This window comes from Gossypium hirsutum, chromosome A06 (assembly GCF_007990345.1).
Source record: "Gossypium hirsutum isolate 1008001.06 chromosome A06, Gossypium_hirsutum_v2.1, whole genome shotgun sequence".
NCBI classification, from domain to species: Eukaryota; Viridiplantae; Streptophyta; class Magnoliopsida; order Malvales; family Malvaceae; genus Gossypium; species Gossypium hirsutum.
Genome location: NC_053429.1, coordinates 22,628,044 through 22,643,172, shown reverse-complemented (window position 1 = coordinate 22,643,172; position 15,129 = coordinate 22,628,044).

The window sequence follows — 15,129 nt, the reverse complement described above, 5'->3', positions numbered from 1 at the left end:
GTTATATCATGTTAATATATATATATGTAACATCCCGAAATAGGGCCTAAACGGAACAGTGGTTGCGAAACCATAATTCTAAGGTAGAAAAATTTATTTTATTATTATTTTGAGGTTCATGATATGACAGCATGATTGTGTGAAAATTTCGTGATGAAATTCTATGCATAAAGTGCTTAAGTTGAGATTAGGAACTAAATCGAATAATTTGCAAAACTTGCATTCTAGAAGTTTTTAGTATGAAATTGCTTTGGAATATTAATTAGGAGGGTTTAAATAAAAATTTGACCGATTTCTAAGTTCATGGACAAAATAGGACATGGATGGAATTTTTTAAAGTTTAATAAGGAAGGGCATTTTGGTCATTTGGATATTAAATGAAATAAAAAGGGAAAAATAACAAAAAATTCATCATCTTCTTCATTAGCACAAAATTTCAAGGGTTATCCATAGCTAGGGTTTGTTTCAAGCTTTCAAGCTCCATAGTAAGTGATTCCAAGCCCCGTTTTTAATGTTCTTTACGTTTTCGGAGTTCCGGTAGCTCGATAAAGCTTATACTAGCAATAATTTAAGTTAGGGTTCATATTTGGAAAAATACCCATAGGTGAAAAGTGTTTATTTTGATGTTTTATAATAGAATATGATGTTTTAAATTATGTTATACAACTTGTGCTACTCGGTTTTAAGTGAAAACGAGTAAAAGGGCTTAAACGGTAAAAATACCTAATAGTCATAAGTACATGTTAGAGTGTGAATTTGATGTTGTCATAGAAGGGAAAAATGATCAGCATGTCATAAAACATAATAAAATAGGATGAAGTTTAAATTACGAGCCTTGGGGAAAAAGTGCAAATATGTGAAAGTTTAGGGGTAAAAATGTAATTTTGCCAAATTTTAGGTCAAGGACTGTTTTGATAAATGTGAATATTAAATAAGTTAAATTTGCTATTATAGATCAAGAAGAGTGAAATTCTGGAGTAGATTAGGGAAAAGAAAAAGTAAAGGACTAAATTGTAAAGTTTAGTCACATTTTGTATCGAGGTAAGTTTACAGTAAATAAATGCAATATTCTTTTATTTTACATTATTATTGTCAATTTCCAGCATTTATATACTTATTTTTTGAGAATACTTAAAGTCGAATTAAAGGCGAAGTGACAGAGAAAAAGCATTAGGAAGCCCTGTTTGAACCTTAGGAATGTTAGGATATTGGGCTTGACAGGACAGGACAGGACAGAAATGAGCCATGTAAGTCCATATCATATATATGGCTTTGGAGAAAGGAATGAGCGATGTAAGCCCATATTAGATATATATATATGGCATTGGAGACAGGAATAATTCATGTAAGTCCATGTCGAAGACATGGCATTGGCAGGATATTGATAGACAGGAACGACCCTAGTATCCTTAGTATTCCGAGTGGTTCAACGGGTCATTGTACACGTTAAATTACAGTGAATTATCAGCAAAAGGGAAGGTAGATTATATTTATGAAGAGTGACAGGTCAGGTAAGAAAGAAGGTAAGTGAGTAAAGAAGAAGGTAGAAAATGAGAAGTAATGAAAGTTTATGAGGCTAGGTGACATTATGTATAATTATTCATTATGTTGAATGTTGTAATTTATTTGCTTGTAAGCTTACTAAGCCTAGTGCTTACTCTCTTTATTTTCTTTTTCTTATAGCTTTTATCAAGCCACTCAGGGATCGAAGGAAACGTCGGAGACCCGATCACACTATCGAAGAAATCACATTGGTATAGTTAGACGTATCGTTTTGTGTATGGCATGTATAGGAACTTGGTTTCTTTTGATATGATATGATCAATGAATGATGTGTAAATACTTGCTAGTGATTAGCTAATATAATGGCTGATGATATACATGTTTAATAGTATGTATGGTTAAGTAGTAACTATCACATGAAAACTATGAAAAATGTGAAAGTAACTTAAAAATGGATTCAAGTTTAAAAAATAATGTGACTTTGAAAAATCACAAAAAATATTGTAGAGACATGGTTTGATGGTGAATAATATATGAAATTAAATCTCATTGTGTCTATTTTCATATCAAATAAGCAAAACAGGTAAAGGTTTTGTATTTTATAAGATATCTGAGTTTTAGTGAAATAGGGCCAGAGCGATTTCTGGATCCCCTGTTCCAAATTTTGAAATTCACCATAAATTTTAAAACAATAATTAGGTGGTTTAATTTATATGGTTAGAATCCTTATTGAATCTAGTTTTAATAGAAATAAATGGTATAGTCATATGAATTTTGTACAGGGAGAAAAGTGGTTCGAAGTAAGTAGAGGTCAGTGCAGTCGAATTCTGAAACAGGGTTAAATTTAACTAATAAACTGTACTAATTGGCTAATTCAAAAATTCTAGAAAAAAATTAATAGATATATATATGAGTGTAGTTTCAAGAAAAATTTATAGATCTTAATTTCGAATTTTGAAACTCAAGAAATGAATTTTTAAGCAACCATGACGCAGAAAAATAGTTTATTCTGAAAATTAAAATAAGTGGTTTAGAGTTGTTTAAAAGGTAAGATAAGTTTAGTAACACCTCAAGCTTGACTCCGGTGACAGTTTCGGGCATGGGGGCTTTACATTTATTGGTATAAGAGCAGGTTTAGTCAGTTCTTGGAATAGTTAGTGTGAGTAAAAGTCTAGCTATACATGCCATACTTGTATTTTGATAGTGTGATGACTCCTGATGATTTTTTAATATTTTGTTTTATAGTAATGGATCCTGAGCGAGCTGGTGATGATGATGTAGAAAGTAATGCACCTGCTCCCACGGAAGGGGCAGCGCCATCTGAGAATAGGTCAGTAACAGTTGATCAGGGAGGAGTGACTCGAGAAGCTCTCTTCCAAGCTTTGAATGATTGGTTTGCCGAGTTCGTTCGTACGAATTCGGCTGTTAGACCTCCACCCCCTCATGATCATCAGACCACCCATGTAGCTCGCCCAGTCATAAGTACGGTTATAAGAGAAAAACCACCAGTTGATAAAACCAGAAAATAAGGAGCCGAAGAGTTTCGAGCTACAAAAGATGATGATGTAGAAAGAGCAGAATTTTTGTTAGAAAATACTATCAGAGTCTTTGACGAATTATCTTGTACACCCGAGGAATGTATGAAATGTGTAGTATCACTTCTTAGAGACTCAGCCTACCATTGGTGGAAGACACTTGTATCAATTGTACCAAAGGAGAGGGTCACTTGGGATTTCTTTCAGGAGGAATTTCGTAAAAAGTACATCAGTCAGAGGTTTATTGACCAGAAGAGAAAGGAATTCCTAGAATTGAAACAAGGTAATATGACGGTGACCGATTATGAGCGTGAATTTGTCAGGCTTAGTAAATATGCTCGAGAATGTGTGTCCATAGAGGCTATCATGTGTAAAAGGTTTAAGGATGGGTTAAATGATAATATCCGACTGTCAGTGGGTGTCCTAGAAATAAAAGAGTTCGTTATTTTAGTTGAGAGAGCCTGTAAGGCAGAGGAGCTGTTAAAAAGCAAAGGCAAAGTTGAGACAGAGACACAAGATATAAGGAAGAGACAGATGAGCAGGTCATTCCATGCTACATCCAAAAGGCCAAAGGAGTTTTCTACCAGATCTAGTTTCTCAGCCGGGTATTCTAGTCAGAATAGAGGCAGCAGATTTAAGGATCCGAAGGCTCAGACCACCTCGACTGCGAGTGTAGGTAATGTTGGACAGGGTATATCAGGGTGTCCACGGTGTGGTAGACTTCATTATGGTCCTTGTCGGGCAGGCGAAAATGTTTGTTATAAATGTGGTGCTCCAGATCATTTTGTACGAGAATGTCCAGAGGTGGCTAATCGAGAGATAATACAGAGTGCTAGATCCGGAAATGCTTCTACTAGAGGCAGATCACCGAGGCAACCGGGAGTAGGAGCAAGTAACAGAGGTACCTCAAGAGATTTGGCTGTGAGACCAGATGTTAGAGCCCCTGCAAGGACTTATGTTATTTGCGCACGCGAAGAGGCATCCTTCCCCGATGTGATTACGGGTACATTTTCTCTACATGATATTAATGTCATTGCTTTGATTGATCCGGGTTCAATTCATTCATATGTTTGCAAGAAATTGATGCCTAGTGTAAGTATGCCTATAGAATCTACAGAATTTGTGATTAAAGTATCGAATCCATTAGGCAAGCATGTATTAGTAGATAAAGTATGTAGAAATTGTCCTTTGATGATTAGAGGCTACTGTTTTCCGGTCGATCTCATGCTATTGCCATTTGATGAGTTTGATGTGATTCTTGGTATAGATTGGTTGACTACACATGATATGATAGTGAATTGTGGAAAGAAATTCATTGAGTTGAAGTGTGAAAATGATGAAATTCTTCGGGTTAATTCAGAAGTGTCAGATAGTTCATTTCCCATAATTTCTGGTATGTCTGCTCAGAAATGTTTGAGAAAAGGGTATGAAGCTTATCTTGCTTTTGTGTTTAACACTAAAGATACAGAATTGAAAATTGAATCAGTGCTTGTGGTATGTGAGTTTCCCGATGTGTTTCCAGAAGAACTACCAGGTTTGCCTCCTGTTAGAGAAGTTGAGTTTGGTATTGAGTTGATTCCAGGTACCACACCCATTTCTATTGCTCCTTATAGAATTGCTCCATTGGAATTGAAAGAATTGAAAGCTCAGTTGCAGGAATTAACAGATAAAGGCTTTGTAAGACCCAATAGTTCACCATAGGGTGCACCAGTGCTATTTGTGAAAAAGAAGGACGGATTGATGAGATTGTGCATAGATTATCGGTAACTTAACAAGGTAACAGTAAAGAACAAGTATCCATTGCCTAGAATTGATGATCTGTTTGATCAATTGAAGGGAGCTACTGTGTTCTCCAAGATATATTTGAGATCCGGATACTATCAGTTGCGAGTTAAAGAATCAGATGTCCTGAAGACTGCTTTCCGGACTAGGTATGGTCATTATGAGTTCCTTGTGATGCCATTTGGCTTGACTAATGCTCCTGCCATTTTGATGGACTTAATGAACCGAATTTTCAGACCGTACTTGGATAAGTTTGTAGTTGTGTTCATTGATGATATCTTGATTTATTCTCATGATGAGACTGAGCATGCAGATCATTTGAGAACAGTTTTACAGATTCTGAGAGATAATCAGTTGTATGCCAAGTTCAGCAAAAGTGAGTTCTGGTTACGAGAAGTTGGTTTTCTTGGACATATTGTCTCAGGTGAAGGTATTAAGGTTGATCCGAGCAAGATTTTAGCCATTGTTGATTGAAAGCCTCCTATAAATGTATCAGAAGTTAGAAGTTTTCTTGGTCTTGCTAGATATTATAGACGATTTGTAGAGAGATTTTCCATGATAGCTATTGCTGCGAAAAGATGTCAAGTTTGAATGGACTGAGAAGTGTCAACAGAGTTTTGACAAGTTAAAAGCATTGTTAACTAAAGCACCTGTTTTAGTACAACCAGAACCAGGTAAGGAGTTTGTGATTTACAGTGATGCGTCCATGAATAGACTTGGTTGTGTACTTATGCAGGAAGGGAAGCTAATTGCTTATGCCTCTAGACAGCTAAAGCCACATGAGAAGAACTATCTGACACATGATTTAGAGCTAGCTGCCATTGTTTTTGCGCTGAAGATTTGGAGACATCATTTGTACGGTGAGAAGTGCCACATATTCACTGATCACAAAAGTTTGAAATATTTGATGACTCAAAAAGATTTGAATTTGAGGCAAAGAAGATGGTTAGAGTTGATTAAAGATTATATGCTAGTGATCGATTATCACCTAGGTAAGGCAAACGTTGTTGCTGATGCTTTGAGTAGGAAATCTTTATTTGCATTAAGAGCTTTGAACACTAGTCTAGCCTTATCAGATGATGGTTTTATCTTAGCTGAGTTGAGAGCTAAACCGATGTTTCTTGAAGAAATTTGTGAAGCTCAGAAAAATGACAGTGAGTTGTTAGCCAAAAGAGATCAGTGTAGGTCGGATATAGAATCAGATTTTCAGATCAGTTCTGACTGTTGTTTGATGTTCCGAGATAGGGTATGCGTACCGAAGAATGATGAGCTTATTCGAAAGATCTTACAGGAAGCACATAGTAGTTCTTTGTCTATTCATCCAGGTAGTATAAAGATGTATAATGATTTGAAGAAAATGTACTGGTGGGTAGGAATGAAAAGAGACATTTCAGAGTTTGTTTCTAGATGCTTGATCTGTCAGTAGGTAAAGGCCGAACATCAGGTACCTTCAGGTTTATTGCAGCCTATGCTAGTCCCTGAGTGGAAATGAGATCGAGTTACTATGGATTTTGTGACAGCATTGCCGTTGACACCAAGAAAGAAAGATGCAATATGGGTTGTGATTGATAATTTAACAAAGTCGGCTCATTTTATCCCAGTTCATATGGATTATTCACTTGACAAGTTGGCCGAGTTGTATATTTTAGAGATAGTCAGACTACACGGGGTACCATTATCGATCATTTCAGACAGAGATCCAAGATTTACTTCACGGTTTTGGAAGAAATTACAGGAGGCTTTGGGCACTAAGTTGAGTTTTAGTACAGCTTTCCATCCTCAAACCGACGGTCAGTCAGAGAGAGTTATTCAGGTACTTGAAGATATGCTTAGATGTTGTGTACTGGAATTTCAAGGAGGTTGGGAAAAATATTTACCATTAGTAGAGTTTGCCTACAATAATAGTTATCAGTCGAGTTTGAAGATGGCACCTTATGAAGCTTTGTATAGATGTAAATGTCGCACACCTTTGTATTGGACAGAGCTTAAGGAAAATCAGATTTACGGGGTTGATCTAGTTAAGGAAACAGAAGAGAAGGTAAAAATCATCAGAGATTGCCTGAAAGCAGCTTCAGACAGACAAAAGTCGTATGCAGATTTGAAGAGAAAAGAGATTGAGTATCAAGTTGGTGACAAAGTTTTTTTGAAAGTATCCCCATGGAAGAAAGTTCTCAGATTTGGCAAGAAATACAAACTAAGTCCATGTTTTATTGGACCATTTGAAGTGATTGAGAGAGTCGGACCATTAGCATATCGGTTAGCTTTGCCGATTGCGTTAGAGAAGATTCATAATGTATTTCATGTGTCTATGCTACGTCGTTATCGTTCAGATCCGTCACATGTGATTTCTCAGACAGAGGTTGAGATTCAGCCAGACATGACTTACGGTGAAGAGCCGGTAAAGATTCTAGCTCGAGAGGTAAAGCAATTAAGGAACAAAAGTATTGCACTTGTGAAAGTACTATGGAATAGACATGGGGTAGACGAGGCTACATGGGAACCCGAAGAGGCTATGCAAAAACAGTACCCAAATCTCTTCACAGGTAAGATTTTCGGGGACGAAAATCCCTAAAAGGGGGGAGAAATGTAACATCCCGAAATAGGGCCTAAACGGAATAGTGGTTGCGAAACCACAAATTCGAGGTAGAAAAATTTATTTTATTATTATTTCGAGGTTCATGATATGATTGCATGATTGTGTGAAAATTTCATGATGAAATTCTATGCATAAAGTGCTTAAGTTGAGATTAGGGACTAAATCGAATAATTTGCAAAACTTGCATTCTAGAAGTTTTTAGTATGAAATTGCTTTGGAATATTAACTAGGAGGGTTTAAATAAAAATTTGACCAATTTCTAAGTTCATGGACAAAATAGGACATGGATGAAATTTTTGAAAGTTTAATAAGGAATGGCATTTTGGTCATTTGGATATTAAATGAAATAAAAAGGGAAAAATAACACAAAATTCATCATCTTCTTCATTAGCACGAAATTTCAAGGGTTCTCCATATCTAGGGTTTGTTTCAAGCTTTCAAGATCCATAGTAAGTGATTCCAAGCCCCGTTTTTAATGTTCTTTACGTTTTCGGAGTCCTGGTAGCTCGATAAAGCTTATGCTAGCAATAATTTAAGTTAGGGTTCATATTTGGAAAATTACCCATAGGTGAAAAGTGTTTGAAAAGTGTTTATTTTGATGTTTTATAATAGAATATGAGGTCTTAAATTATGTTAGAAAACTTGTGCTACTCGGTTTTAAGTGAAAACGAGTAAAAGGGCTTAATCGGTAAAAATACCTAATAGTCATAAGTACATGTTAGAGTGTGAATTTGATGTTGTCATAGAAGGGAAAATGATCATCATGTCATAAAACATAATAAAATAGGATGAAGTTTAAATTACGAGCCTTGGGACAAAAGTGCAAATATGTGAAAGTTTAGGGGCAAAAATGTAATTTTTCCAAAGTTTGGGTCAAGGACTGTTTTGATAAATGTGAATATTAAATAAGTTAAATTTGCTATTATAGATCAAGAAGAGCGAAATTCTGGAGTAGATCGGGGAAAAGAAAAAGTAAAGGACTAAATTGTAATGTTTAGTCACATTTTGTATCGAGGTAAGTTTACAGTAAATAAATGCAATATTCTTTTATTTTACATTATTATTGTCAATTTCCATCATTTATATACTTATTTTTTGAGAATACTTAAAGTCGAATTAAAGGCGAAGTGACAGAGAAAAAGCATTGGGAAGCTCCGTTTGAACCTTAGGAATGTTAGGATATTGGGGTTGACAGGACAGGACAGGACAGAAATGAGCCATGTAAGTCCATATCATATATATGGCTTTGGAGAAAGGAATGAGCGATGTAAGCCCATATTAGATATATATATATGGCATTGGAGACAGGAATAATTCATGTAAGTCCATGTCGAAGACATGGCATTGGCAGGATATTGATAGATAGGAACGACCCTAGTATCCTTAGTATTTTGAGTGGTTCAACGGGTCATTGTACACGTTAAATTACAGTGAATTATCAGCAAAAGGGAAGGTAGATTATATTTATGAATAGTGAAAGGTCAGGTAAGAAAGAAGGTAAGTGAGTAAAGAAGAAGGTAGAAAATGAGAAGTAAAGAAAGTTTATGAGGCTAGGTGACATTATGTATAATTATTCATTATGTTGAATGTTGTAATTTATTTGCTTGTAAGCTTACTAAGCCTAGTCTTGCTCTCTTTATTTTCTTTTTCTTATAGCTTTTATCAAGCCACTCGGGGATCGAAGGAAACGTCGGAGACCCGATCACACTATCGAAGAAATCACATTGGTATAGTTAGACGTTTCGTTTTGTGTATGGCATGTATAGGAACTTGGTTTCTTTTGATATGATATGATCAATGACTGATGTGTAAATACTTGCTAGTGATTAGCTAATAGAATGGCTGATGATATACATGTTTAATAGTATGTATGATTAAGTAGTAAGTATCAGATGAAAACTATGAAAAATGTGAAAGTAACTTAAAAACGGATTCAAGTATCAGAAATAACGTGACTTTGAAAATTCACAAAAAAATTGTAGAGACATGGTTTGATGGTGAATAATATAGGAAATTAAAGCTCATTGTGTCTATTTTCATATGGAATAAGCAAAACAAGTAAAGGTTTTGTATTTTATAAGATATCTGAGTTTTAGTGAAATAGGGCCAGAGCAATTTCTAGATCCCCTATTCCAAATTTTGAAATTCACCATAAATTTTAAAAAAATAATTAGGTTGTTTACTTTATATGGTTAGAATCCTTATTTAATCTAGTTTTAATAGAAACAAACGGTATAGTCATATGAATTTTGTACAGGGAGAAAAGTGGTTCATAGTAAGTAGAGGTCAGTGCAGTCGAATTCTGAAATAGGGGTAACTTCAACTAATAAACTGTACTAATTGGCTAAGTCAAAAATTATATAAAAAAATTAGTAGATATATATATGAGTCTAGTTTCAGGAAAAATTTACGGATCTTAATTTCAAATTTTTAAACTCGAGAAATGAATTTTTAAGCAACCATGACGCAGAAAAACAATTTATTCTGAAAATTAAAATAAGTGGTTTAGAGTTGTTTAAAAGGTAAAATAAGTTTAGTAACACCTCAAGCTTGACTCCGGTGACGGTTTCGAGCATGGGGGCGTTACAATATATATATGGTATAGTGATTGAATTAAAGTAAAACTTATACCTTTTTTAAAAGGTAAGTTTGATTATATGAAAATAGGTGATGTTATATCATATATGTTAATGGTGTTTGCTTGGTTTAGTGCTTGAAATTGGTTGCTATATATATGTATATGTGTAAGTGTTGTTGTAGGTTGATGGCAAATTTTGGGTGAGAAATAAAACTAGGAAATGGCCTTATTTTTTCCACACGTGTAGACACACGGGCGTGTGTCTTGATTATGTGTAACACATGGCCTGGCACATGGGCATGCGGTTTGGCCGTGTGTCCCTTACATCTTAAAATTTAGAAACAGAATGCTCAAAATTGGGTACACAAGCAGAGACACGGGTGTGTGTCTTAGCCGTGTGTGCTACACGGCCAAGAACATCGGCTCGTGTCTTGGCCGTGTGAAACCTGCACCTAATTTATGAAAATTAAATTGACCACACAGCCTAGCACACGGGCTTGTGGCAAGCCATGTGGCACAAGTCAGAAAGTTACATGGGTAAAGACACGAGCTGGGACACTGCCGTGTGCCTCACATCGAATGCTACACAGCCTAAGACATGGGATGTCACTTGGTTGTGTGAGCCACATGGTCCTAAGACATGGGATGTCACTTGGTTGTGTGAGTCACACGGTCTACTCACAAGAGCGTGTAACCCCTGTATTTAAGAAAATTTTTTAAAATTTTGCAAAAAATTCTCTAAGATTCTGATTTTGTCCCGACTTGATTCTAATGTTTAAATTGGGTCTCGAGGGTCCATTCAATGGACAATATGATTAGTTTCGGATATGAATAGTAAATGACATGATTTACATGAAATTATTCTGTAAACTCTGGTAATGCTCCGTAACCCTGTTCCTACGACGGATAGGGGTTAGGGGTGTTACACACTATGCATAACTTCTCTGACAGGAGGAACACCGTTTGAGTTAAAATCAAGCTTAATTCATCTATTGCCGACTTTTTGCGGTTTGCAAAAACGAGAATCCCTACACTCATCTTAAGGAATTCTACATGGTTTGCTGCATGAAATCTTAGGGGGTAACCGAAAATCAAATTAAACTTCGATCTTTTCCTTTCTCATTAGCCGACTCTGCTAAAGAGTGACTATTTTATTTACCTCTAAGTTCAATTAATACATGGTTTGACATGTCTCACTTGTTTCTTGACATGTTCTTTCTAGTAGCTTGGGTAGTCGAATTAAGAAGTGATATTGTCGAAATACGATAAAAGGAGACTGAATCGCTCTATAGGTACTGGAAACATTATAAGAAGTTATGTGCGAACTGCCCAGAACACGGCCTTGAACAATCACTTCTTCAATATTTCTATGATAGGTTACTTCCTATGAAAATGAAGATGATTTATGTTGCTAGTGGAGGGGGACTTGTTTATGGAAATTAATTCCCTTTTTATTTGAGGAGTCATGTTAGCAAGTCCCTCTCCATTAGCAGTATCAATCATCTTCATTTCCATATAAAGTAACCCATCATATAAATATTGAAGAAGTGATTGTTCAGTTAGGTCATATAATGGGCAGCTCGTACATAACTGCTTGTATTGTTCTCAGTAGTCCTTGAACGATTCGGTCTTATTTTGTCGTATTGTAATAATATCTCCCTTTAATTCGGTTGTCTAAGATGCTAGAAAGAACCTGTTAAGAAGTAAGTGAGACATGTCAGACCATGTATTAGCTAAACCTAGAGGTAAGTAAAACAATCACTCTCTAGCAGAGTCGGCTAACAAGAAAGGAAAAGCTCGAAGTTTAATTTAATATTCGATTATTCCTTGATGTTTCATGCTTAAGCAAACCATGTGGAATTCCTTAACATAAGTAAGGGAATTCTTGTTTTGCAAACCGTGAAAAGTGGGTTATAATTAAGCCTGATTTTAACTCAAACGGTGTTCCTTCCGTTGGATAAGTTATGCACTGTGGTTGTTGCTCATCTGGTGCCACAGTGAGCTATCAAATGGTTTGGTTTGCCATATCTTCTGGTTCGTTGAGGGTATCGTTAATTTCTTTCGTGTAAGACAGTGTTTCGCATTTGAATTCTTTCACTTGCGGCTGTTTTCAACATTGCTTCTCTTCGCAGTGATCAAGCTAACTTCTCAATTTTTGGTTCAAATTCTATGTCCCTAGTTCTGACCTGGTCATAAGTAAAAGAAACAAAAATTATAATTATTTTCTAATCCCTAGCAATGACACCAAAATTTGATAGCTGTCGAGATATCCAAATATAAATTACCTACGCTTACTAAATTAAATAGTAGTATAGAGAAGTAAGGTCGGTCGCATAAGGACTGAGATTTCTAATATCATTTTTTACGTGACTAGATTTTAAAGTCATAGCAGTTATCGTGCCCACGACTTGTAACGTGCTAAGCTGAAAATAAAACAAATGGGGTTTTAGTTTATCAATGTTAAAAATATAAGATAAATAGAACAAATAATAATTTAATTATAAATGCAAAATGAAATTAAATAATTGAAATTAAATTAGGAAATCAAATATGTGAATTCTTAGTCTTAGACTCGAAATATTCTAGACTCGAACCGATAAAGTGAATTTTCCTTTCCAAAAGATAAGCTGATTATTGCGATCAACGATGCCTTAATCGCCAACTCTTCTTTATGTAGTTGATTCCGATATGCCCTACAAACCAACCCTTACCGACTATATAACCATGTAACACGCATCCAAAAATTAAGATCTCAACAGCCTTGCGATCTAGAAGAGCCCAACTTGAATTAATGGCCTCAACCGTGTGGGCTGTTTAAATCCGAGCATTATCTTCCTTAATGGAATCCAACTAGCCTTTTTTTACCTAGATACGCTAATTTGTTTGCAGGAACCCAAATGTGGCAGATGACTGACTCATTTTCCTAGCTGTCCGCCAAACAACTTCAATCAAACATGTGCTTTTTGAGTTGAAATTGAATTAACTTTAAGGGGTGATTGTAACTATCCCATATTCCGGAGAGATAATGAATATCGTGTTGTAAGGTTTTTAGCGCGAGTTCATTTTTCAGGATTCTCGATCGGAATGTAGCCGGGCTAAAGCTAAACGGAGATTAGTTGAGCATGAAATGAATCATACTTGATTAGGTTATAAGAGTGGCTTTTAATGAAGGTTAATAGGTGAAGAAGGGAGAGAACTAAAAGGGAAATTGCACCAAAGTATAAAAAAGAGTAAAGAAATGACAGATTGCTTGAAATGCAATAGATGTAAAAATGTGTTAAATTGCCTTTTCAATTCAAGTGTGTATTCTCATGCCACAATTACAAGCCTTTATATACACCTCTCAAAGAATCAATTTCACATGATTTGCTCCTACAATCATGTTTAACAATCCACCACAATATCAAATTTTCTAAATATATAATTTGTGAAAGTCAAAAGTCTAATATTTTTTATCAGTCCAAAAATAATTCTGCAATTTTCAATTCAACCCCACAACTTGTTTTTTGTTCCAATTTAGCTCGATTTTGTTTGTTTTTGAACTTCGACACTCTCAATTGTGTCCCTATTAAATTTAAGCAAGAAATCACTAGTAGCATTATATTCAAAAATTTGACAAAGATTATGTACATTAAACACATAAAATTAGCTTGCTATCATATATATATATCTATAAACATAATTAATATTATTATATGATATGTATATACATTTTGTTTATTTGAATTAATATCTAGAATATATAAAGCATGAGTTTGAAAAACTTTTAAGTTGACAAAAATAATCTTTATTATTTATATATGATACTAAATTGTCATTTGAATAATTTTATTTTTATTATTAAATTTTGAATATTAAAAAATATTTTATTATATTTAGGCTTAAGGGTCAAAAGTCCTTTGTAAAAAAATAAAAAATCAATTAAGTACTTAAAAATGCACTTAGTTGAGCTCTCAACAACTAAAAAATAAAAAATAAAAAAAATTAGGTTCTTGTGATAACAAAAATTGTCATTGACTGATTTGACCATTAGTAGGTATTTACCTGATTGAGAAATTGGCATGTGGCATGCCACATGGACAAGTATTTTGACATGGCATGCCACACAACATACAATAAAAACTAAAATAATAAAAATACTAAAAAGTCTAGTTGAATTTGGGCAAATGAACATCTAAATTTATTTGAATTTGAACAACCATTTATCTTAACTCATTCTAGATGTAATTCAAAATATTATAAATAATTATAAAATTATTAAAATTTGTAACAAATTATAAAATTATTAAAAATTGTAAAACTCTAAAAAAATTATAAAATTTTTTCAAGATTAGATCATTACGGGTTCAAATTTGCACAAGGAAACTTTCGAGTTTGGGCCTGTTTTGTGAACTCTAAGTAATTGGTATAATTTCATCATAAGAGGATGGGATACAAGTAGAATTGGTGACTAGTTTGGACAGTGATGTCCTTTTGAACCTGCTAAGAAGGCCAGCCAATCTCTGTATTTAGAGTAGAAGCGTGGATAGAGGAGTATGAAGGAAAATTGTTAGTTATAAAAATGCATACTATTTACTTTGAAAGAATTGGTACAATGGGGAACAAGTACACGAGAGTGGAGAACTCTATGAAGGTACAAAATTCCTTTCAAACTTATCATGTTGCTTTGGAAAAATTGTAATAACTCTTAGCCTGTGATAGTGGAGCTCATGAAGGAAAACATAGTCTCCAAAGTAGAGTGCCTTTTGTGTCAGTGTGGCCCAAAAATGTTAAAACAGCTTTTTCTACAATGTTAAAGTGGAGGGGAGTGGTTTGGAGGAGCAACCATTATTCGAAGCCGGTTCATGATTTGAAGAAGTCTCAAGGTTAGCATTAAGCTACGAGAATAACAAACCATGGTACGTGAAATATCAAACAAGGAAAAGGAATGGACTAATATTGTTTTGGAAAAATCAAGAGTAGGATGAAAATTCTTCTCTGCAATCAAAGATGTCCAATCAATGGCCCAGATTAAACTCATCCAAGACAATAATCTCGACTGAGCATGAGGAGGCAACATAGAAAGTTAACGATTTTCTGTTCATTTTACTTATATGTTGATTTGCTATGTACCAAAAGGAAAACACAATTTTTTA